The following is a 26,236-nucleotide window of genomic DNA, read 5'->3' on the forward strand; positions in this document are numbered from 1 at the left end:
TGACGCATATACGAGGACATTCAGTGTTGCGTTATTCATAATAGAGCATAATCGGAAGCACCTTAAATACCTAGCAATGGGGATAAGTTAGGAAACATACTGTGCATCTATATGATGAAAGACAGTAGACATTAATAATCATGTCATATGTACTGGCATGGAATATTCAGGATGTTTGGCCAAATGAAAAAAAAAAGCCTGTAAAGCCCTAAGTACTGTCTGCTCTCAGTTAGGTAATATGTGTTTTGCTGATACTAACTGAACACTTAAACTGTGTGCCAGGCATGGCTCCAAGCATTTAAAATATATTAATACATTTACTCCTAGGGCAGCTCATGAAGAAGATACTTTTGTTATCTGTATGTAACACATAAGGAGACTAAGACACAGAGTGTTTAAGTCATTCACCCAAGGACACACACTGACGGGTGTGAATTCAGAACCTGAATGTGAACAAGGCAGTCCCCAAAGCCCCTACATAAACCACTAAACAGGCCGTGCTCTCTCTTTCTGTGTCTGTGAGCATTTGTAGACCTTTCTTTCTCTTTCCCTTCCTCAGAGGACTTACATGGAATTGGTGGCTGTATTTTTAAGTCCTCTCCTCCTGGAACAGGATCCAGCAGTGATTTCCTGATGCAAGAACATTGCAGCTAGTGAGGCCAGGTGCTGGCGGACATCTGTACTCTGAACCTAGAGACCATGCCCTGTGCCCACTTGGATCCTGCACGGCTCAGACCTAGCAATTCCTCAAGTCACTGATTCAGCAAAACAGGGATTAAGTGTCAGTTCTGTGCAGGCTCTGTTCTAGGTTCTGAGAATTCAGCCGTGAGCAAGACAAGGAACATGGAAAACTTCCATCCTAGCTGGAAGGCAGAGAGGTGACCAGCAAATAGTCAAGAAAAATACCGGTATTTGTTGAGAATGTCAGTAAGAATGGTGTGACAGGCTGGGGACGTGGATTTAGGGGATTAAATGGTCAGGGAAGGGGGCCTTTCAGAGGTGGCATTTTGGCTAAAACCTGAACAGCCAGAAGGAGCAAGATCTTTCTAATCTTAGAGACAATAAACTGTTAACATTTGGGAAATCTTTAAAATATTTTTGTGTGTTGCAACATTCCTATTGTATAACTATTTTAAATTATTTTAAAATAAAAGGTTGACCTCCAATTGGCTTATTTTACTCAGCATCATGCCCTCCAGTTCCATCCATGTTGAAGCAAATGGTGGGTATTCATCTTTTCTGATGGCTGAGTAATATTCCATTGTATACATAGACTACATCTTTATCCATTCATCTGTCAAAGAACATTGTGGCTCCTTCCACAGTTTGGCTATTGTGGACGTTGCTGCTATAAACTTTGGGGTGCAGGTGTCCCAGCATTTCACTACATCTGTATCTTTGGGGTAAATACCCAGTAGTGCAATTGCTGGGTTGTAGGGTAGCTCTCATATGGGGAATATAAGAAATAGTGAAAAGGATTATAAAGGAAAGGAGGGAAACTGGTTGGGAAAAATTAAAGAGGGAGACAAACCATGAGAGACTCCTAACTCTGGGAAATGAACAAAGGGTTGCAGAAGGGGAGGTGGGCAGGGGGTGGGTTGGGGTAACTGGGCAACGGGCACTGAGGAGGGCACATGATGGGATGAGCACTAGTGTTATACTATATGTTGGCAAATCAAACTTCAATAAAAACAAATATAAAAAATACAAATATAAATAAAAATAACTGTAATTGATCCTAAAAAATGTTAAAAATAAACTAAAAGTTTGAAAATATATTAAAATAAATATATTAAAAACAAGTGACCACTCTACATAGAAGGAAGCAGTCAAAGGGCTTGCTGAGGAATGACAGCAGCAGGGGAGGACACCAGTGGGTAGGAAGATGCTAATACCTTTGGCTGAAGTGGGGCAAGGCTAAGGCTGGGGAGTGGAGATTAGCATTCTTTTTTGGCTCTGAGATGCCTGATAGCCATGGTTATCAAACTACTACACGTTCATCTTCTCATGGGGTCTTCCCCTCTCTACCCATGAGTTAGTTAGCATTGGGATGACATTTCTTTTCCACCAATGAAGACAGTGAGGCCAAGAGTGGGAAAATTATTTTGCAAGGTCTCGTGGTGAGTGAGTAGCAGAGTGAGGAGCCAAAATCAGATCTTCTGAATCCACTAAACACAGTACTCCCAAGGTTTGCAACACAGGAGACATTCCATATGTATATGACATATATTTTTTAAGATTTTATTTATTTATTCATGAGAAACACAGAAAGGAAAGCAGGCTTCCTGTGGGGGATCTGATACGGGATTGATCCCAGGACCCTGGGATCATGACCTGGGCCAATGGCAGATGCTTAACCACTGAGCCACCCAGATATCCCCACATATATTTTCTGCTGCTTCTAAGAATGTATAGACATTGAGAAGGCTAGAAAAAAAAAATCCATCCATTGAGGATTCACATGAGTTCAGACTTAATAGCAATGCTCTTTCAGAAACTGCTAGGGATGTCCAGTGGCCCATGAACCAGTTTAATCCCTAAGACATACAATGTTATGAAGTGCAACTTAACTTCTCTTGTTAAGCTATTATTCCATTTTTATTATTCTGAAGTAAAATCATCTGTCTCCACACAAAGATAAGTATGAGAATTAGCATCCAAAGAACCCCATGCAAAGAGAAAGGGCTTTGTGGTCTTCCACATGCTGCTGGACAGAGCTCCAGAGTAAGTCGTGGTGCCCTGTTCATTGTCTTCAAGCACGCCACAACTGTTCGGGGTGCCTTTGGCAGTCACACCTTGTGACTAACTCCACTTCTGCTAATATGGAGACCAGTTTAAAATTAGAAGACATAGAAAACAAAACAGAGTGGAGGAGCTTAGAGAAATAATGGTGACTTTATCACCAAAGCAGCACCTACAAAGGCCCTATGGCCCCATTTAATTCCTCCATTTAACAACCTCTTGAGGCAGCTGATGGCCTGGTTTCAGAAAGGAGGAAACTAAAGCTTAAATCACTGAACTTTTTTTCATGACTTTGAACCCATGCAGTCTAAGACCAAAATCCATACACTTTCCACTACATCATATGGCCAGATTGACCCTCTCTACCCCCAGAGACAAAAGCTAACCCAATCACAGGGTGTAAGAATGAGTTGCCTTGGAGTCCAAGCTGTTTGCAGGTCCTTACCACCCTGAATCAACAATCTGAATTATTTCATTGGGATGGTATGCACACTTGATTTATGTTGGCATGGAGCAAGCTATAAATTGTGCCCATGGACCCACTGAAGCCTTTTCTTACATTGAAGATGTTTATAGAAACAGGAAACATGGCCTCTGCATGAACATACTGGTCCTCTCTATGTCAACATCATCATAAATAGATGTATCCAGGATCTCTGCCTGGGCTGTTTTCCACAGATACTCAGCAAGCCCATGAGGTGGGTCATTATTACTAAGGAGGAGGAAAGAGGCCCTCCCTTGTGTCTAGAACTTATCCTGACAAAAGGCCCATTAAAAAAATGTCCCACCTCCTGCTCCACCCCTTCTCTCTTGCTAGCAGCTAGGTCTTTTCCTTTTCTACATCCCTTTCCTTTTTTGCAGCCTTGATCTGCAGGCTTCTGACCTGGGAATTCAGAGTTGTAGACTGTCCTCCACTCCTGGAAAAGTGGGGTCCTTCTGGGGACTCAGTACCCTTCTACTCTCATTGCTCTTTCCAGTTTGCAGAGCTGCTCTACCCTCTATCACAGCAGGTTATGGGCGGGTCATTCCCATTTTGCAGATGAGGAGAATGAGGCACAGGAAGGGAAGGATGGGTTATTTGATGTTGAATTCATCACAGAGTTTAGTATTACACTTTGCCCTTCTTGAGGAACTTTATAGTGGTTGAAAGTTATTTTCACCATAGTTATCGATGTCTGTATCCATGAGAGACCTGCCAGAAAACAGCCAGCACACTTAGAAAGGGTTCAAATTAAATAAACTAGCACCCATTACAGGTTAAATTGTGTCCCCCTCCCCAAATTTATATGTTGAAGTCCTAACCCTTAGTACTTCAGAATGTGACTATTTTTTGGAGATGGGAGTCTTTAGAGAGATACTTACATTAAAATGGGGTCATTTTGGTGGGTGCTAATCCAATATGACTAGTGTTCTTTCAAGAAGAGGAAATTTGGACACAGACTTCACAGAGGGAAGGCCATGTGAAGACACGAAGAGAAGAAAGTCAATTACAAGCCAAGGAGAGAGACGTAAGAAGAAACCAATGTGGTCAAAATCTTGATCTTGGACTTCTAGCCTCCAGGACTGTGAGAAAACAAATGTCTGTTGCCTAAGCCACCTAGTTTGTGGTACTTAGTTATGGCAGCCCTAGCAAGCTAATGTAGTTTCCTCTAAGCTTGAACGTGGGAGAGGGGAATAAATAGCTCACTTCTCTCTTCTCCCAGCCTCTGATCTGCTGCTAGGGTTTCCTATGGGCTGAATCCTGCTGAAAACCTGGTAAAAGAATAGTATATGATCACATTAAGAGCCCTGGATAAGGGCTAAGTTCATTTGTTCATTCATTCATTCATTCATTCATTCATTCATTCATTCATTCATTCAAAGAATATTCATCAAATGCCTACAATGAACCAGGAGCTAATCTGAGAACTGTTGATCCAAAGATAGATGAGATACAGTGCCCTGCCCCCTGGGGGCTCTCAATGCAGCATGGATAACAGACCCTACTATGAGTTCTAGTCTGTAAAAGCCCCACTTGACAATGCAGTCTACAGTACAATTGCTGTTTGAGCATGATGCTACGGCAGCCCAGAGGAGGGGTCACTCACTCAGCCAGGGAGGTAGGACAGAACCACAGAGGATAAACATTCTGGAAGGCCCTTAAAGGACATGTAGGGTTTTTTTTTTGTTTGTTTGTTTGTTTGTTTGTTTTTTAAGATTTTATTTATTTATTTATTTATTTATTTGAGAAAGAAAATGAGTGAGAGCAAGTGAGAGAGAGAGAGAGTGAGAGAGAGAAAGAGAGTATAGAAGCCGGGCAGCAGGGGAGAGGGAGAAGGAAAAGCAGACTCCAGCTGAGTAGGAAGCCTTATGTGGGGCTCAATCCCAGGACCCTGAGATCATGGCCTGAGCTCAAGGCAGACGCTTAATGGACTGAGCCACCCAGGCATCCTGGACACATGACGTTTTACATAGGGAGGGAGGACAAGATCATGGTGGGCTGAAGGACATACAAAGACCCAGTGATGCAAAACGGGGATGACCTTAGAATCACTTCTTAACTGTGATGCCTCACAATGCTAAGGTTTATGTTGTGAGTACTTGTGGCCACATGGCACAGCGTTCTAGAGTCTTGTGTTTTTTTTTTTTTTCCATACCTCCTTGTTTTATTTTTTGGAAGTTGCTCTAGGGTTTACACAATATACATTAAACTTAAAACAATCTCCTTGAAAAATATAGCACTTCGTATGTATTTTAAGAAACCCACAGTAATATGCCACATTTTCTCCGCGCCTTTGTACCACATTCAAATATTTTCCTTCTACATGTGCTTTAAACCATAATACATTATTTTTTTCTTTTTTTACATTATTGTTTCTTAAATGCTTTTTAAAAAATATTTTATTTATTTAACCATGAGAGCATAGAGAGAGAGGCAGAGACATAGGCAGAGGGAGAAGCAGGCTCTCTGAGGAGAGCCTGATGTAGGACTTGATCCCAGGATCCCGGGAACAGCCCTGAGTCAAAGGCAGATGCTCAGACTCTTAACTATAGAGAACAAAATGATGGTCACCAGAGGGGAGGTAGGGCAGGGTTGGGGGAAATAAGCTGATGGAGTCTTGTGTTTAAGCTCCAGTGCCAGCATCTGCTGCCCATGTGACCTTGGACAAGTCGCTCAACCTTTCCAAGCTTCTGTTTTCTGTCTGGTTAGTTAATCCACCAACCCTGTTGGATGCCTTCTCTTTCCAAGCTCCAGAGCTATAAGGGTGCATGGTTCTGGTTTTGGCAGCCTCTGTAAGAGCAAGGGGAAGACCCTGTACTGAGCCCCCTTGTGCCTATGGAAAGGCTTCCAGTGCTGTGCCCAAAGTGCTCTGGGAATACACCAGTGACTGCACTGCCCTGCATTCTTCCCAGGGACAGGGCAGTAGTCTGGAGAAACAACAAGAACAAATGTTTATAAGCTGCTACTAAGATTGGGTGGCAGCTTGTAACTGCTGACACGTTATGTAAGGGTTCTTAGTGTTCTAATTGCACTCCCTAATCATCTCTACCTTCACGCCTTGGCTCACACCATGTCTACTTCATGCCTCTATTTAAATCCTACCCATCCTTCAATGTCGAGGTCCAGATCTACCTTGTCCAGGAATTCTACCCAGAAAACCTCAGGCCACAAAGGTCTCTCACCCTTCTCTCAACATTGTCATGTCTATGGGCTCATTGGGCATTAATCTATTAGACAGATTTGTGTTTTGTTTTTGTTTTTGTTTTTAGAATTGGTGCTTGTTCCAGGGTTGTCTGGATCAGAGAATTCCAGGGTCAGAATTCCAAGGCCACCATCAAGCCTCTAGTCTTACCCCTCCCAGTCATCCACATAGCAGCCAGAGTGATCACCCTACCACATAGACTGGAGCATGCTCCTCTCTTGCTTAAAACCAGGTGGCTCAAAAAACAAACAAACAAACATACAAACAAACAAAAAAACAGGTGGCTCTATAATTTATTGCCCAAATAGGGACACTTTGGAGGGCAAAAGAAAAGAAACTGCTATTATTGTAATGCTAGGACAACAGGCCTAACCAGGGTGATACCAAGCCAACCAGGACAGACGGTCCCTGTGTAACATGTTTACCTCTCTGGTACTGTGGCCAACATTCAGTGCCCCAGTATCTCCTGAACAATTTATAGTTAACCAAATGTCCCTTGCTTGTTCTGACCCCTATGATTGCACATGCTGTTCCCTCTGCCTGAAACGCCATCCTCCTCACCTTGTCTATTTCATCTTAAAGTGCCAAGGGGCACCTCCTGGCCAAGGGGCACCTCCTATGTGAAGCCTCCTGATGCCTAGGATGGAGGCCATTGTTTCTAGCATCCTTTTTTCTGTCTCCTAGTACACAGCTGTAGTCACCTACCAGCCCATTGGCCTCTCTCACTAGACCCTGAGCTCTCAGAAGTTGTGCCTCAGGTACCTTTGTCTCCCCAGCCACTTGTCCAGTGTCTGTGTATGATGCACAGTAAGTACTCAGTGTGTGTAATTATTATTATACAGATAAGATAGCTCATATTTGCATTTGTTGCTCTGTATTGCTATTTTATACTTACCCTATTTTATTTCTGATATGTTGGTTAGACATCTGATGAAGGCAGACTTCTCAAACATATCACATCATGAAGGTCAAAGTTTAACTCAGGAAAGCTGCTGTTGCTCCAGATTTTCCAGGAGCTTCGGAACCAGAGGCATGGCCTTCTGAGTGTCCCAGAGGGGTAAATCTTCATCCCATTGGGCCTGTGCACATTGTATAAAAATAGGCAAAAATCTTTCAGATACATATGAAGAAGATGAGTGAGGGAAATACTAGGTGTTCCAGTCCATGCTTGCTAAAGAAATGAGTACAAAAAGGGGAAGAAGGGACAGAAGGAAGAAGAAACTAGTTTTCTTATTTGCCTTTTAAACTGAAATGGGACTTAACTGAAAGGGAGTTGACAGAGTAATAGAATCATAAGAGAAGGAGAAGGAACCAGGTTTTTTTTTTTTTTTTGAGTGTTTATGTTGCCTTTACTAGATGAGACGTTTATTTATACCATCTCATTTTAATTTAAATGGAACAGTACCCCACCAGGGAAGAAACTATCATCTGAGCTTTACCCTTGAGAAACTTAGGGCCAAAAGAAGTAAAAACATTTCCCCAAGGTCACACGATCTAAGCTGTGGGTTGAAGGGAGGTTGGAAGGTTCTATGAAGAACAGATTTTAAACCCAGGTCATATGACTCTACCTCCTCTGCTTCTCCCCCCACCCCCCACCCCACCCCCCATCAATGAGAAGCCTGGTTTCCTGGCAGGATTTTTTCAGAAGAGTCACACCCTTTGGAAACATTATTCCAAATAATTTTGTTTCTAAAAAATCAGTCTCTACTTCATAACAGCTTATAGATACCATGCAGACAAGTCCATACTTCTTCATCCCAGTATCCCAAGAAATTATCACAGTGCCTGTCTTCATAGGGGTTACTACTCAGTACATATTTATTGATCAATTATTACATTTTTATCTAAGAAGATAGGGCTCCTTGGCTTTCTGTGGCCAATCACCCCAGCATGCGCACTTTTCTGAGACTTTTGATCTTTTCCTCTCTTCTTTGTCCCGGTGTCCTTTTCCTACATCACTTAGAGTAGGCACTTTACATGATCTTCTGCAAGATCCACACAGCCAACCTCCTGGCATATTGGGAATGTCTCTCAGTGTCCTTGCTGTGTGTTAAATTCTGTGTCTGGGCAGAGTGCTCACATATCAATACACTCTGTTTTCCCACTGTCTGTTGCCCCTGGATCCAGTCCCATACATGGGTGCCTAGCACCGGCCAATGCAGATGGGCTTGGCCCTGCTGCTCCTTTAGGATATAGCCTCTTTCCTGAAGGCCCAGCATGTCCATGGTAGGATTATGGGGTGGCTTGGTCCTAGTGTTTAGTCTGGTGGCCTGGAAGGGAAGTCCTGAAGCAGATATGTGCTACCTTGGTGGGCAAAGTTCTCTGTTGTTATCTTCAAGCACGGGGGAATTATTAGTCCATAATTGGGAATATTGGGCCACTTCTGTAGTCTGGAAGCTCTAGCACAGAGCTTCAGTGTCCCAGATTCTCAAGTGTGTCAACACTGATGTGCTCACCCCATATCTGAGGGTCCCACTCCTTCCTAATCAGGGTCCTGACCTTAGTCACATCAGGGTAGAAAATGATAGTTTCACTGAATCTCTGCTATCCTTTTAATTAAGTCCAGACTCAGTCCTCAGATTTTCTGCTTTCCAGCTGCAGGAGAGGAGAATCTCTTGATATGCTGCCAAGGAGGCCCTTCCCTCTGACTTTCATAGTTTGTCTTAAATTAATGATTAATTACTTCCAGCCTTTCATTGACTTTCTCCAATACATCAATCACACTCAATAGAGCCATCCTTTTCCATAGTCTTAATAATAACTATTTTCCCCAAAGCTCTCAAACGTTCCCCAAAGCACCAACCAGTGCTTTCCTCTTACCGTGATCCCACCCCAGCTCACAAGAGCAAAAGTCCTTCCTGTTTCAGGGCTTGCCAGTGCTCTCAGCACTCTTCATGCCCTCATCATGGGATCCAAAATCCCATATAGAGCCGTCCTGCTACCAATAGTCTCCAGTTGGATCCTCTGGGAAACAGATTCTGAAGCAGGGATTTGAATGCAGAAAGCCATGAGGGAATAAGCAAAGCAGGATTGGGTGGGGATGAAGTTGAGCTGGGACTCTGTAGCTGGGATGGCCTTCTAAGTTCTCACAAATCAGAGGAAGGGGGCCAGGCTCTTGAACTGTCCACATCAATCCTTTGAATATGAGATGCAGAAAGCAGGCACGGCTTAGCTTGAGACAGTACCCTTCAAGTAGGCAATTCTTGGAGAGGAAGTCAGCTGTGAACTGTCAGTGGCCAAGACTCCTGGTGCCTGGGGAAATGGCCTTACTGGGGCATCTGAGCAGTACACCAGCATCCACTACATTGAATGAATGAATGAGTGAATGAATGAATGTTCTACCTCTCTTTCTAACTATCTTGAAAATCCTTGAAAAAGAGGCTCTTCCATCCTGTGGGCCTTTGCAGACCCAGTGGTGCTGGCTGCCCAATGTTATGCTGTGTATGTTATGTTATGCTGTGACACCTTCGTGTCAGAAAGAACCTTTCTTGAAAATGCCCTTCTAATTCAATCTACTTATTTTCCAGATGAGAAAAGGCCCAAAATGCTTAAACAACTTGCCTGCAGTCCCATAGGGAATTTCTGATTGAGCTGAGGCATCATAAGTATTGTTTCAGCTTTAGAAACAGAGGCTTACCTAAACCAGAATTTCCTTGGTCATATGAAAGAATTCTGACAGTGCAGAGTTGGTCACAGGCTCCGTAGTTATCAGGGGGCGCCATTTGAATATGTGGCTTCCATCCTCAAGGTCACCTCAATATCCAAAATGGCTTCTGGAGTTCCATGTAGCACACCTGGTTCTAGCTTACTAGCAGGAGAAGTCAGGGAAACAAAGGGCACACACTCTATCCCTTACCAGGAGCCCCCTCTGAAACCCCACTTGCCCCTTCTACGCATGTACCATTGGATAGAACCTTCTTCAGCCATGAGGGAGACTGGAAAATGTGTTTATTCTGGATAGCAATTTGCCCAGCAGAGAGTAGGAGTTCCACATATAACCATAAAGGGGGAAATGGATATTTGATAGGTAACTTATAATCTTTACCTCATTGGTTACGAGACTATAAAAAAGCATATATTTGGAGATTATACCTGGATCGGTCCCTAACTAAATGGAGAATTAGTTAAAAGTTATTTAACCATTAGAAGTTACTTAACCTTAGACCTTTAGTTTCTCCAAGTGTAAAATAGACAACTAATCCCTAACTTCATGATATGTTGTAAACATGTGGAAAGCACGTAGCGTAATGTCAGATACATGGATTAGAAGAATGTCCATCCCTCCTTCTCCCAAATGACCAAAAAACTTGGTTATAATGTAATAGAATTACACCCCGTTACCTTGTTCAAATCCCCCTCAAAGAATAGCTCCCATCTTGCTCGCAGAGGATAATTTTGTTGAGACATGTGTCCAGCATCCCACCAATTTGTTGGGAATAATGGAGAAGAAAAGAAATGTCTGTCATGAGGCTTTCAACAGGCTTCTCCATGAATTCAGCTGGTGGCAGACAGACATAAAACCAAAACAACCCCCAGAGCATTTCTGAAATAAAAACCTTTCTTCTCCATTTCCTCTTACTCAGGAGACCAGACCCAGCCTCTAATTATTGCCACACACACTCCCTGGGCATCTCTTCCCGATGCAACACAGCCACAGCCTGCTCTCCACAGGCCTCTCTGACCCTTTGGGTGGCTCAGCATCTCAGACAGCTTCTGTTCATTGAGTCAGGCCCTGTGGGAAGAGCTGGGATATGAAGTACATAAGGTAAAGTCCTTGGTTATGAGGATCCGCAGTCTGAGAAGGAGACAAATACATAAATAGATCACTCATATTAGGTGAGTGCTCAGTAAAAGGAGCTGGGGATACAGAGAAATACTTAACCCAGCTTGGGGTGGGACTTCACTGAGGACTTCTCAGAAGTGGTGATATTTGAACTTCAGCTTCAAGGATGAGTAGGTATCTCCTTAGGTGAAGAAGTAAGGAGAGTCCCCAGGAAAGAGAACAGCAAGAACAAAGGCTCAGTGGAATAATATAACTTGGAGGGGATTGCAGACTGCAAATGGTTTGATGACTGTTGTGTTATAAAGGAGACCGAGGCCTCATTTTTTGGAAGGTCCACTGGGTCTGACATTCAACATTTCAGGGGTCTGCTTCAACTCACCTCTGTCTATGAATACACTCTTCTGGCTTCGTCTGTGCCAGCATTCAAGCAGTGGTGGGCAGTGAGGATGTTGAGGACTAAATTTGGTGTAATTATTCTGTAATTGATAATTACTAGAGTCACTTTCAGTTTTAGGATACTGTGATGAAAGATGCTCCCAGAGTATGTTTCTCGTAGATGTGTTGGCTGGAAAACATCTGGCCCTAAGTTTCTTTGTATTTTCTTGGCAGTCCCTGACTCTCTTTAAATAGAAAACATGCGATAAAAACAATGGGTAACTTGGAACACCTTCACTGCATTAAACAGCCATTTTCACACACCATCTCCATCAAGCCCCACAAGTCATCGTGAGTAAAAATGATTAACCTACTTTTTTATAACATATGTTTAAACAAACGCAGAGAGGTTAAGTTTATTAAGTTCATGCCTAAGTTTACACGGTAAGTGATGGAATGAGGAGTTGACTCTAAGACCACCTGACTCTGAAGTCTCAGCAAACTCGTCTGTCATCCTAAATGTCTTGACTTGGTTGAATAGCACTTTGTTTTACTCCATTCTTTTCTTCTTCCTCTCAGTTTTAAATCCCTGTTCTTCTAGGAAACTTCTCTCCAATCTGACTTTGAAGTTGGGATAGTGGGCAGTTGTAGTAGTCCCCTCATCCACAGTTTCTCTTTCCACGGATTCAATTACCCCCATCAACCATGGTCAAAAGTCAATGATTCTCCTTCTGGATGTACCATCAGAAGGTCAAGAGTAGCCTAATGCTACATCACAGTGCCTACATCATTCATGTCACTTTATCTCATCCCATAGGCATTTTATCATCTCATGTCATTATAAGAAGAAGGTGAGTACAGTCTAATGGGCTTTTTTTTTTTTTTTTGGAAGAGAGAGGGCCACATTCACATAATTTTTATTATAGTATATTGTTATAATTGTTCTATAATTGTTCTATTTTATTGTTGTTGTTAATCTCTTACTGAGCCTAATTTATAAATTAAATTTTAAGGGCACCTGGGTAGCTCAGTGGTTGAGCATCTGCCTTTGGCTCAGGTCATGATCCTGGGGTCCTGGGATCAAGTTTCATGTTGGACTTCCCACAGGGAGCCTGCTTCTCTCTCTGCCTCTGCCTCTTCCTCTCTCTGTGTGTCCCTTATGAATAAATAAGTAAAATATTTTTTAAAACTGTAGCATATGTATGTATGTGAAAAAACATAGTATATATAGGGTTTGGTACCATCTGCAGTTTCAGACATCCACTGGGGGACTTGGAACATATTCCCCGGAAGATAAGTAGGGACTTCTGGATTCCAAAAGAGACATCTGAATATGCTGAGGTCAGGTTCTCCCAGGGAGAATGGGCCTTTGTTTAATGGTTCATACTTTTATAAGTGAATTCTTGCCACAGGTGGTTTGTAGTAGCCCAGCATCATAGAAGCTTAGATCTAGAAGGGACCTCAGTCTACTGGAAACCAACCTCCATTGTTTTATAAGTGAGGTCATTAAGGCTCAGAGTGGGGCAGTAGGTTGCACATGGTCACTCAGAGAATTTAATGTAATTTTGTGAGAATATTGTCTTTGGATTCATTCTCTCTCTCCTCTTTATGGTTTTTTGGCTTCAGGAAGAGATGCAGCAAGCCAGGCAGGAGCCTAGACATGCAGACCTGTGGCAGGAGTTGCTAGTTCAGAGACTGGTGTAGAAACTGTAAAGAGTGTTGGAGAGGATTGTCAGGTTTCTGCTGACTTGGGATCATCCTCAGAGAGTTGACTCTTCTTAGTGGGAATGCCCTAGACTGAAGGAATGTATGAGGCTATAGAGACACTACAAGAGGTCTGTGTCTTTAGGAAGACAGGGGGCTTCCAGACCAATGAGTACAATCTTCTTATTTTACAAATGAGGAAACAGGGGCTCAGAGAAGAGAAGTGATTTGTCCAAGGTCATAAAACAAGTAAATGGCAGAGCCAAGTTTCACACCTAGTCCTCATGAAGCAGGTCAGTAAACAGAGCACCAGACCCTTGAAGGGTCGGCCTCTGACTCTGCCACTTGCAGCGTAGAAAGCATAGCTGTGTGTCTTTAGCAAGTCACTTAACATCTCTGAACATCGACCTCCTTGTTTATAAAATGAGGTCACTGGTCTGTACTCAGTGTTGTGAAAATTAAATGTGACTATAACATAGGAGAAGAGTCTGGCACACAGTCGCTCATTTGCACGCCAAGCCTCGCACCCCACTCCTGAAGCCTTGGTAATATTATGTTGGGGCGGGGGAGAGAGGGAGTTGTCACAGTTGTGTTAAATATAAAGGTGTCAAAGGAAGTCAGTGTGTGAAGACGCCTGGTGTGCTGAGGGCGAAAGGAGCAGTGTGGTATGTCTGAAGCACAGATGCTAGCAGAATACACCTGCCTCAGGAGGAGCCAACAAGGGCCAGGGTCTGGAGGTGTTTTACTGTTGTCATAGAGAGTAGCTTACACTTCATTTTGTAGGCAGACGGAAATCACTAAAGGTTTTTAACCCAGGAAAATACTACCACATACTGCTTCTGGATAAAGTGTAAATGTTTGCAAAAGAATAGAAAACATAAAAACCAGAATAGTGGCCACATCTGGGGAGTGAGAGGAGGGATCTGAGATAGGCTCACAAGGAGCTACATCTTTACTTCTGCTTTTAAAAAAAAATCTGAGTCAGACATGGTCAAATGGTAAGATTTGAGGAGCAGAATGGAAGAAACAGGACTGTTCATTATTATTACCCTTTATGCTTACCTGCATGGTGAATATCTTATTTCTCTAAACATAATGAAGAGGTACTCAGGGTCCTAGGGAAGTGCAAAAGCCTTGGCAGGAAGGGAAGAAGGTTCTGTCTTGGAGGGTTTCCTGCAGATGATGCTAATAATTCTTCAACAGTTGCCACAGGCCAGGCAGTATTGTAAAATAGTAACTTCTAGAAGTGGTGACAATTATTTCACACAACAACCTTAAAGGTACATACAACTAGTCTCATTTATAAAGGAATAAACCCAGAGAGGTTAAGTAACTTGCTCTAGGTCAGGAAGCTAGTAAAAAGGGAGCTGGGATGGAAACTAGGACATCTGGTCCCAAATCCTGAGCTGGCCACTGTGAGAACAGCCCATTGCATCTTGGTGTGTGATGAATTGATTCAATCTCAGTTTCCAGTAATTTCTCTGGGTATGGGAGACTATTTAATTTGGGTGAGGCTGGGCGCAGAGACATAGCAGGGTAGTACTGCCTAAGCCTCTTTTTCCTTACTGAAATTATATTAATATATAAGTATTTAAAGATTTTATTTAGTTATTTTAGGGAGGGAAGGAGAGAGAGAGAGAGAAAGAGCAGGGGAGGAGCAGAGGGAGAGAGAATTTTTTCCAGCAGACTCCATGCTGAGTGCAGAGCCTGACATGGGGCTCGATCTCAGGACCCTGAGATCATGACCTGAGCTGAAGGCAGACTCTTAACCAACCAAACCACCCTGTGCCCCTTATATATATTTAATACAAATCTTCGTTTTATAAATTCTTCAATACATACCTGCTTTTGCCATTCATGGCTCATCTATCCCCTTTATTTAGGATGGCTCTTGTTGTACGAAGTTTTCAATTTCCTCTCAAAAACAAGACCTCGATTAGTGGTAAGAGAGAGGAGGAGAAAAGTTTTAGAGAGGTCAGGAAGTTGGCAGAAATGGCAGGATTTGGAAAAGCTTTCTACCTCCTCGTCACTTGCAGAGCAGGCTGGCTAACCTGTGGGACACTTAATTTTCTCTGTTCCGTGCCTGTTCAAATTGCCCCCAAGGTCAACTTGCACTTGGCTTGGTATTTCCCACAGCACCCAGCTGAGGGCCTTCCAAGGTTGGGTCACTTGCCATCGAGAAGAAAAGGACAGTTACAGTTTGGGAAACAGTCCTCACTACTGGGGTAGGACAGTAGAGTGAGGTTTTCATTTTCATAAAGCTAAGTTTATTAAGTTGGATAAACTTTATTGTGTGTGTGTGTGTGTGTGTTTTCTGAAGGGTGTGTGGTTAAATTTTCTTCCTATGCAAGAATAGTGACATTATGGCAAATTCATTGCTTTCCAATGGTCTTTGTTTTGCCAAATAAAAAGTTGGCAAGACTCTTTTGGTGCCTCAAAGTTATTTTTATATATATTTTTTTGCTTAGTTAAATTCAAAAAATATTTGAGAACAACTGTCATAGAGAAAAGAGCATAGGCTTTTGAGTTTCAAAAACATGTGTTTTCAGTTTGTCACATATAATAGCCCTAGAAGTCACCAAACTTTGGTGAACTAGGTTTCTTCCACAATAAGATACCACCTCACATGGGTACTATTAAAACAAAACAGGGATCCCTGGGTGGCGCAGTGGTTTGGCGCCTGCCTTTGGCCCAGGGCGCAATCCTGGAGACCCGGGATCGAATCCCACATCAGGCTCCCGGTGCGTGGAGCCTGCTTCTCCCTCTGTCTATGTCTCTGCCTCTCTCTCTCTCTCTCTCTCTGTGACTATCATAAATAAATAAAAAAATTAAAAAAAAACAAATAAAACAAAACAAAAAACCCAAAACAGAAACTAATAAATGCTGGCAAAGATGTAGAGAAATTGGAACCTTTGTGCACTGTTATTGGGGAAGTAAAAATGGCACAGCCACTGTGGAAAACAGTATACTGACTTGTCAAAAAAAAAAACAAAACATAAAATTATCACACACAATTCATCAATTTCACTTCTGGGCATATACCCAAAAGAAATGAAATCAGAAACACAAACAGATGTTTGCATACCTATGTTTATATCAGCATTATTCATAATATCCAAAAGGTAGAAGCAACCCGTGTCCATTAACAGATAAATGGATATACATAATGTAGTATATATATGCATGGAATATTTTTCAGCTTTAAAAAGGAAGGAAATTCTGACACACGCTATAACATGGATGAGACTAGAGGACATTATATAAGCAAAATAAGATAGCCATAAAAGGGCAAATATTGTATAATTCTACTTAAATGCAAATTCTTAGAGACAGGAAGTCGAATGGTGGTTCCAGGGTCTGGGGGAAGTGGGAATGAGGAATTCATGTTTAATGGGCACAGAGTTTCAGTTTTGCAAGAGGAAAAATTCTGGAGATGAATAGTGGGGGTGAGTGTGCAACAGTGTGAATATACTTAATGCCACTGAACTGTATGCTTTAATATGGTTGAGATGAAAAAAATGTGCGTGTTTTTCCTACCATAATTAAAAATAAAAATCTAAAAATTGTTTGTTAAATGAAAGAGCCTTGGGAAGAACAGAACGTTGAGGATGCCTAAAGCAAGAGCCTCGTGTGCTCAGTTTGTAGAGAAGCAGCCAAGAGGCCTGCTGGCCTGCAGTAGGCCTAGTGAGGGAGAGATTGGGTGCTTAGGGGCTGTAGGGAGACTGTGGGTGAGGGGCAGCCAGGAAGCAGATCATGCGGGCTTTGTAGGACCTCGCATTTTATTTTCCTTGAGTATGATGGGAAGCACTCTGGCAGGGAACACAAATGTGTGGATGGAAGGAAGGAGGAAGTCACAGAAGCCCAGAAAAGTATCAGGGCTGCTGTGTGTCTTTAGCAGAGCATCAGCATCCCTCCTCCCCAAGCCCACACCTGCTCCTGGGACCCAGCGACCTGAGGAATCTGCAGGCGTACCCGGGGGCTCATGAGGTTCTCTGATCTCACACCTCCACCTCGAATGTCCTAATGGCAAATTTTGCCTGGAGAGGAGGAAAGAAGTGTGTGTCTTTCCAGAGACAACTGGGGCTCTGCATGACTGCGGATCTTTACTCTTAGTTTTTAATGTGGGAGGAGGAAGTGCGAAGGGTGGAGGAACTATTTCTTTTATCACACAATTAGATGAGAAAGTGGCTGGCTGCTCAGGGTGGGGACCCACCCAAACTAGGCCTGCAGGGGAGTTGCCCCACTGGGTGGCCCAGTTTTGCTCTGGAGGGGCTTAAATTTTCTGGATCTGACTTCATTAGCTCTACGTATTCTTGAGAAAAGGCCTATAGTCTGCTTCACACGAAAGCCCAGACCAGATGGCAGAAACTGACTTTTGAGTCCTCATATCATTCCCATATCCCCTTGCTCATTCATTCACTCATTGGTCATTTATTGAACACATACTATGTGGACTAGGCACTGAGAATACACGTGTGGACCGTATAGTTGAATTGCTGAAAAAAAATCAGTGTGGGAAATCAGACAAATACACCTTGACTTATACTATAACATGTTAAGTACTATGATATAGTGATAACAAAAAATAAAAATAGATTGGCTAATATTAAGTGCTTACTATATGCCAGGCAGGCACATTTCCGAGTTGCACATATTGACTCATTTAATCCTTAGGAAAACCCTGTGAGCTGGGTGCGATCATCACCCCAATGATACTGAGGCACAGAGAGGTTCAGTGGCAAGGGCACAGTGCCACTTGGAAAGTGTGGCTGAAGGGCACCTGGGTGGCTCAGCGGTTGAGCATATACCTTTGGCTCAGGGTGTGATCCTGGGGTCCTGGGATCAAGTTCAGCATCAGGTACCCCATAGGGAGCCTGCTTCTCCCTCTGCCTATGTCTCTGCCTCTCTCTCTGTGTCTCTCATGAATAAATATATATTTTTTTTTTTAAGTGTGTGGCTACCAGAAATAGCATGCTGGGCAGGCTGGCTCCAGAGCCTCTGTGGTAACAACACTCTGCCGCCCCTATATGAGAACTTAGTGGGAAATGGGTAAGGCGCATTGCCTGAAGGAGAAGATGCCCTGCCTTAGTGCTGGGGGACAACAAGAAGTCAGTAAAGCCAAGAAGACAGGGATGGAGGATTGGTAAGGACTTTTGCCCATCACAAGTTTCAAATAGAACTGCAAGTGCAAAGCCAAGAAGCTTGACAGGACATGGGCCATTCAGAAGGTGCAAATAGGGAAGAGATAGGAGATAAGCTAGAAGAGGGGGCTTGGAACAGGATCCCAGGGGTGGAGGTAGGGGAATCATTCTTTTGGGCAGTGGGGAACAACATAAGAGTTTCTAGGCCTGAAGTGATGTGATTGCCATCATCACTTTAGGATTTTTGCAAGAGTTTTGTTTATGGTTTAGGTTGAGTAATACTAGCCAATATGTAAATCACAAGGAATTCCGCTCTCTGACCAGCCTGGTGATTGCATCCTCTTTCCACTGGTATTTATTCTCTGGTCTGCACTATGCCCTGGGAAGCTGCCCCTGTGATTGCACTGTGGGGGTGGGGGCAGAGTGCCTCATCTGCGTCTTCCAGCTGAGCTCGGCCAGTGACAGGGATCACAAGAGATCAGAGGGTGGAAGGAGAAGAGATGGGGGTATCCCGCCCCCCCCCCCCCAGCTCCCTCTCTGCTTCTGTGCTTGGGTCTGTCCATGGTCACATTCCTCTAAAACTACTGCTCCTACAGTGGCCCCTCTCCTAAGGCTCTACCCCTAACTGGGCTCCAGCAACACCTGGCCCTCTTCCTTCGCCTTCAGGTACAGGGGTACTGATAGCTCCCCACCATGGCGGGGCTCTGGGTACCTCAGTATCCCTTATTGGGCCCCTTAGCCCCACTCCATCCCTATATGTTACCCTGTTGTGAAGTCCTCTCCATGAACCCAGCAGAGCAAGCTTTCTTTTTTACTGATAATTAATTAGGCAGAGAACATGATAACAATGAGCATTTATTAAATTCCAACAGTGTGCTTGAGGCTCTACATGCAGTCTATCTTGCTTCTTTTTCACCACGGTGCATAAGCTCTGATCCATTTCAAGACAAGGAAGCCTAGGCAAGCACGCAGATGTTAATTAAGTTCTTTGCCCGGAATCACCCTGTTGGGCAAGAATACAGTCAGAATTCAATCCCAGGTCTCTGGACTCCAAAATGTATCCTCTTCTACTGCTCCATGCCACTGAGTAAATTCTTGCAAATGCTTAATTTGTCCCACTCTGGAAAGTCAGTAAAGGCCACAATAGTAAAATCTCCAGGGGAACCTGGGATGGGGTTTTCTGTGGAGGCATGTGTGTCTGGTGAGGAGCAGGGTGGCTCTTTAAGTAAAAGTTCTGGAATGTTGCCATTCCTGAGTTGACGGAAACACAATGGTGGATGATTACCCAGAATCTCTCTGGCTTCATGATGTGTGGTTCCTCTGGGGAGGGGAATGTAGCCCTTAATTAGTTCAAAAGAAGAGGAAACTCATCCCTCCAAGACCCACAGCAGAAAGCATAAGGGTTTATTTATAGAGAAGAATTTTATTATTTTTTAAAATCACTTGTGGGCTCCTGCACCAAAGCTTAGGAAAAGGGACATATTCATGGCCAGTGGTCAAGGGAAACCACCCTGTTTTCTTGGCAGTGCTGTGGCTGAAACAGCCCTTCCCAAAAACAATACATGGGGGAAGGAAAGGCAAAACCAACGGGAGGTTTTCAAATGCTGTGGTTTACTTTTTAATATTGTGTGTGTGTGTGTGTGCGTGTGTGTGTGCGCACGCACGCGCCTTTGGGGGTGGAGAACGCAGTGGGGGGATTCTACAACTGGCCAAAAATGTCATGCCTCTTGGACTGAGAAGTCCTGGAGCTGCCCTCCCATGACTCATGCCTTCTCCTACCTCCTACTGCCTTGGGCCTTCTGTCCAGGCCCATCTGTGAAGGGTAGTAACAATAACCCAGCAATGATAATGCCTCCACTTTAAAGTTCAGTAGCTCTTTCTGTTTCACAGACCTTTTTCATATTGGAACAAAAATGGCTGTCTTTATCCTAAATGCCTGGCTCCTTACCCTAACAATTTTATTTCATCCTAACAACGCTCTGGAAACATAATTCTTATCCTTGTTTGATGAATGAAGAGTCTGAGACTCAGAAGATTAAATACCACACTACACGTCACACGGGCCAGTAAGGAACCAAGCTGAGATTTAGACCCAGGCTCATGCAGAGTTGGTGGTCTTGTGCTTCAGGAGGTTCTGGACATTCACATTGTCTTCCCATTTTCCAGATGAGGAAGCCAAAGTAGAGAGAAGTGGAAGAGATGCTGCAGACCACTGGGTAAGTCGGGGGTGAACCTGGACTGCAAGCACACCTCAGGAAACCTCCTAGGCAGTGTCCATCCGCAAGCACCTGCGTGTATCTCATGGATGGTACTAGCTGGTCAGGGGGACAGCATATCACAAAGCTTCTGTTTTTGACCCAAACGAGCACCTTCATTGGCTCAGATATATCCACAGCCTGCCTTGTGATACCATCAATCCTTATGTATATGTTTAAAGCTAAGGTCTCAGACCCTCCCAAAGGCCCAGAAATAAGTGTTACTTGAGTGTGACAGAAAAATCCAGCCTCAAGAACAGATCTGAACTCACGTTCAACTCCAAGAGGACTCAGAACTGGAGAAAATGTTCTTGTTTGGGATTCATCATAAAGTCTTGCCCAGTGTGCTTGGGGCCCTGAACTCTGATTCACTGTTACTCACTAGCTGTGTGTCCTCAGGCAAGTTACTGAAACTCTCTGAGCTTCACTTCCCTGAGAGCACTGATTGAGGTTTCCACAGTCAGGAGTTCATGCCTTCTAAAAATCTGATGGGCTGTGAGGAGATCCAGGAGGGCCTCCCAGGCCCACAGAAACACAGGATGAGACTGGTGCTGAAGAGCAAAGTGGATGCTAAAACTTCCCACCCCTCCCACCAAGATTCATGGTTTATTCCAAAATGTGACAATTCTAAGCCATTACAAAGAATAGTGCATATGTTTAGAGTTATAATATTTTTCTCTTCTTTCACAGATTTTCAGGGTAGATAGGTCCATGCAAGCCAATTTATCTGACAAGCCCCATATGATACATATGAGTTGATGGTCTAGGAAAGGCAAGCCCTGCACTGAAACCTTACAAGGGCTTCAACCCAAACACTAGTGTCCTTTCCAATAGGTACAACTGCTATTTTAAAGAGTTCTCTCATCTGTAGACAGGAATAGTAAGCATTAACTTCTATTGTTTTTCTGGGGATAATACAAATTAAGGCACATGAAAATGTTTTGTACAGTAAAACAGCATGCCTCTGACAAGAGTTATCATTAATCTCAGAGTCATGCCAGTGATGCTGAAGATGCACAGTGATGGGCCTTGGGGACATCTTGCTTGAAAACCTAATTGTGCTTTGATTTGTTTTCAATCAGTAGATTGACATTACTTAGAGATTATAATTAACATGGAAGATGGAAGATAGAAAATATCTGATTTTGGTTTTCCAAATGGATGTCTGCATGTTGGAAGATACTGTTTTACTAGAACTCTCAAACTCACATGCCTCTAGAAGTCTGGAGATTCATGCCTTAAAGTGATGAGCTTCTGTCCTTTCCAATGCCAGCTGATTTTGCCTGGCGGGAATGAAAATACACCCCCTTCACCACGCTGATGGCTTTTTTTTTTTTTTTTTTTTTTTTTTTTATACGTAGCTACAGGGATCTGCTTCAGATTTTCTATAAAGCTTGGTTGGGTCCTTCCAAAAATACACATGTTATCTCAATACAGGCTGTGGGCCACCAGTGTGCAGCCATTGCTAGCTCAGGTGTTCATGTTTCTGTGCTAATGGTTTCTGTTCCTCTGCTTGTTGCAATAGGGGCCTCTTCTTCCCTAAGTACACTGGACACCATGGTCATGGCATTGTGACTTACCCCAGTAATCGGGGTTGCAAGCCAAGTGCACAGGCTCTAGACAGGTGGCCCAAGCTTGGATATCAGCTCTGCCATCTACCAGCTGAGAAAGGGATATAAACTCTCTGATCAAGTCTCAGTTTCTTCATCTGAAAATGTATCATATCCACCACCCCAGGTGTAGCAAAGAGCAATGAGATGGCAGGAATAAAGGGCTTAGCCCACAGAAGATGCTCAGATAGAATAGTTCCCTTCTCTTCTTAAAAATATTAGCTAATGTTTAAAACTCATTGCAGGCTGTGGTCCTTCCAGAAAGGCTTTCATGACCTCTTCTGCTCATAGGACCCTTGTCTCTTCCAAATTCCTATTTCCCTTCAGGACTTGGCATTTAGTGGACAATCTCTGGTATTACTAATCATTTTTCTAATGTATGCAATACCCTCAATTAGGTCATCAGCTCCCCAAAGATACTTTTCTCCTTTTTGCGAACTTAATTCTTTGTACTTGACTTTCAACCAGGCATTGCCTTGTGTTAAGCTTTCTCATAAGAACTGCAGAAGGGAGCGTCACGGACTGGATACTCTAACAGGGCAATTGGCACACAAAGTGGAATAACTGGAAAGAAACAGGTGGGTATAGTGTTCATGGTCACCAAGGAGATGAGGCAACAGAAGCAGATGACCAAACTCAACCCTACTTTTGCTCCTGGAAAAATAACACAAAGCGCAATTTTCAAGGGGGAAGGCAAGCATGGTGGGCTGAAAATTGTTTCCCAAAGATATCAGGTCCTAATCCTCAGAACCCACAACTATTACCTCACATAGGAAAAGATGTAATTAAGTGAAGGATCTTGAGTTGTTGAGATTATCTTGGATTAATCCGATGGGCCCTAAATGCAATCATAGATGTCCTGGTAAGAGGGAGGCAGAAGAAGCATTGATATCAAGTGCAAGGAAGGTAATATGTATGGTTGGAAACAGAGAAGGGGATTTGACTACAACAAAGGGAAGAGGCCACGTGTTGCAAGAAGAGTGAGGTGGAATCAGAGGCTACGCTGCGGCCTATCAAAATGGAGGAAGGGGCCATGAGCCAAGGGATACAGGAATGCAGCTGTAGACACAGAGAAGGCCAGGAAATGGATTCTCTCCTAGATGCTCCTCAGGGTATGCGGCTCTGCCAACAGGATGATTTCAGCTCAGTGATACTGGTTTCCAACTTCTGGACCCAAGAACTAAAAGAGAATGTGGTGTGTTAAGCCACCAGGTTTGTAGTAATTTGTTATTACAGCGGTTGGAAACTCATGTAGCAAAGTGAAGGAAAGAAGTAGCAGAAATGAAATAAGGATGAGTCATGGAGTCAGTATGGGTGCTTGGAAGAGCCCTTCAGAAAATATCAAAGACCCCAGTGTTTGTCCTGATTACTTCATCATCTGGCTGCTTCAGCTTGGGCAAATCTCTGAACCAGGATCTCCTCATCTGGAAAATGGGATAATAACGTACCTGTCATATGAAGACATGGGGCAGCTGCTATTATCTTACTGTTAAAGAACGACAAAATATCATGGCAGGGTAGTTGGCGCGGGTTCCAATTCTGCTTCCATAGAAGACAAGCTCTGGACTGATGCAGCCTACAGAAGTTGACTAGGAGTCCTCTTTACTCATATCACAGGGAGACAAAGGAGTCAGAAGGGACAGTTTTATTAGTTTGTTGTTTTGTTCTCATATTTTGATTTAGGGCTTTGTTCTTTGGCCATACCAAAAGTTTAGCTTGAGAAGAAGAGGGAACTAGAGTGTTTTGATTTTTTCCCTTTTCTTTTGAAAAGTCGAACAACCCTGCGACTTCATTTCAGAAATCTTAAACCAAAGGCCTTTGGTCTTTGGCATATCAAAATCAATTAAGGGATCCCTGGGTGGTGTAGCGGTTTGGCGCCTGCCTTTGGCCCAGCGCGCGATCCTGGAGATCCAGGATCGAATCCCACCTCGGGCTCCCGGTGCATGGAGCCTGCTTCTCCCTCTGCCTGTGTCTCTGCCTCTCTTTCTCTCACTGTGTGCCTATCATAAATAAATAAAAATAAAAAAAAAATCAATTAAGATGCCACCCAACGTAGTGCGAAGTTATATAGTTAGTCCTTTTAGGTCAAACAAAACAAAACAAAACAAAACAAAACAAAACAAAACAAAAAAAACCCACCTCCCTATAGGTAACATTCTGCAGAGACCCCAAGACCCTGATCTTTTACATCAGAACCAGTGTTAGATCACTTCTAGAGCCTAGATGACACCCGGAGATTATTTTACCACTTACCAGTGAGGTGACCTTAGGGAAGCTCTTCACCTTCTCTCTGACTCAGTCCAGCTCCAAAATGGTGATACCACCTTCCTCAGAGGGTACTTTTGTGGGGCAGTTGAAATTACCTATGCGAAGTGCTTACCCGGGGCATAGTAAGTACTCAATAATCGGCAGTTTCTTAGCAATATCATTATTTGTTAGGACTCTTTGCTACCCAGTCCTTTTTAATTTAATTTAATTTAATTTTTTTTTTTTTTTTACCAGGTTCTTAATGAAGCTAATTAACTTTAGTAAAATTGGATCTCCTGTATCCTTCAATCAGTCAGTTAGCTACCGCCCCTACCAGCAGAACCTGTGTTGCCGGAAGAGTGGAGCCAGCTTCGTGGTTAAAAGAAATGGAGCTAGAGGCAGACAGAAGTTGGCATCGCAACCACATTGCTGGCTGTGCCATAGTGGGCGGGTCGTGCGGACTCTCTGAGCCTCAGTGTTGTCATCTGCAGGAGAATAAGGACATTTATGATAATGGTATTTATCTCGTTGACATGCTGTGAGGATTACACAAGACAATGCATTTACAGCGCTGAGCTTAGCCAGCAGACAGGAGGCTCTCAGTCAGCTTTGGATGAATTAAACTCCCTCGCTTTCATTTCCGTCTGAAAAGGGAAAGAAGTCTGAGGTCTAGGCAATGGATGTCTTCGGGCTACTAGGTGAATGTGAGGACTGTCACTTCACACCTGGTGTTTTTGTCACTTTAAAAGGCCTCAGGTTCTCGGTGACTCTGGGTGTCATTTCTAGGCGGTTGACTTAATAGGAAACAGGACTGTTCTCTCCCAGAACCCTGACGCGTTCCTTTGCCTGGAGAAAAATCCCAAAGCCTTGGGAGGCAGTTCAGTGGTGACCTTTCACAGGCAAATTCACCTCAGGCCTGGGCGGGAAGAGGCCCGGGGAGGGCCCCTTCCCCCAAGCCGAGCCCCGCGCTGTGGGAATTTCCTCCCGCCTCACTGGGCCAGCCCTGGCTGCGCCTCACTGGGCCACCGGTGGTTTCTGTCGCTGCTGAAACTGCTGTGGAAAGTTTAGCTCGAGAAGAAGAGGGAACTAGGGTGTTTTGATTTTTTTTTTCCCCCTTTCTTTTTGAAAGTCGAGCCACCCTGTGACTCCATGTCAGAAACCTTAACCCAAACCAAATGCTTTGCCGATGGGGTGACCGTGTGGCGGGGCCAGGCCGGGGCATGTTGACATCGCGAAGACAGTGACACTGGGCAGGGGCCAGATCTCCTCAGAAATCAAACGGTACAGGTTCACACGCCACCAGGGACGGCTGGAATGTTGCTTTGTTTTGGACTCTGGATTAATAGTCTAACCCCTCCCTCCTCACCCCCCACCCTACCCCCAAACTTGATTTATGGTTGTGCAGACCCGGTGGCTCCCCTCCAACTTTATTTCTTTCTTCAGAAGTAAACAAGGATTTTACAACTCCATAACCTCCCCAAAGTTTGTTTGTTCTTCCCTCTGTACAGTGTGGGCCATGTTTGTTCCCTGGGAAAGTCTCTTCTCTAATTATTTTCACATTTCAACAGCTTTTGTTTCTTCTTCTTTCCCTGAGGTTTATAAAAAAATTGCTGCAGGCTAAATTGTACCGTAAACATTTTCTCCTCGGCACATGGGAGCCTCAGTGACTGGGGGGCCATGTTGCCTTTTCGTACTC

The 26,236-nt window shown here is 43.7% G+C and overlaps 1 long non-coding RNA gene across 1 annotated transcript in view; it reads left to right on the forward strand.

The window, feature by feature from the left end:
- The window catches only part of LOC140624731 (uncharacterized), a 50,321-nt gene extending 24,312 nt beyond the window's left edge, over positions 1-26,009 (forward strand). Inside the window, exons 2-3 of the long non-coding RNA XR_012024216.1 lie at positions 20,595-20,644; positions 24,796-26,009. This is a non-coding gene — a long non-coding RNA (uncharacterized lncRNA). The remainder of the gene's footprint in view (positions 1-20,594; positions 20,645-24,795) is intronic.
- Positions 26,010-26,236: the final 227 nt, after the last annotated feature.

The sequence above is a fragment of the Canis lupus genome, chromosome 3 (assembly GCF_048164855.1).
Source record: "Canis lupus baileyi chromosome 3, mCanLup2.hap1, whole genome shotgun sequence".
NCBI classification, from domain to species: domain Eukaryota; kingdom Metazoa; phylum Chordata; class Mammalia; order Carnivora; family Canidae; genus Canis; species Canis lupus.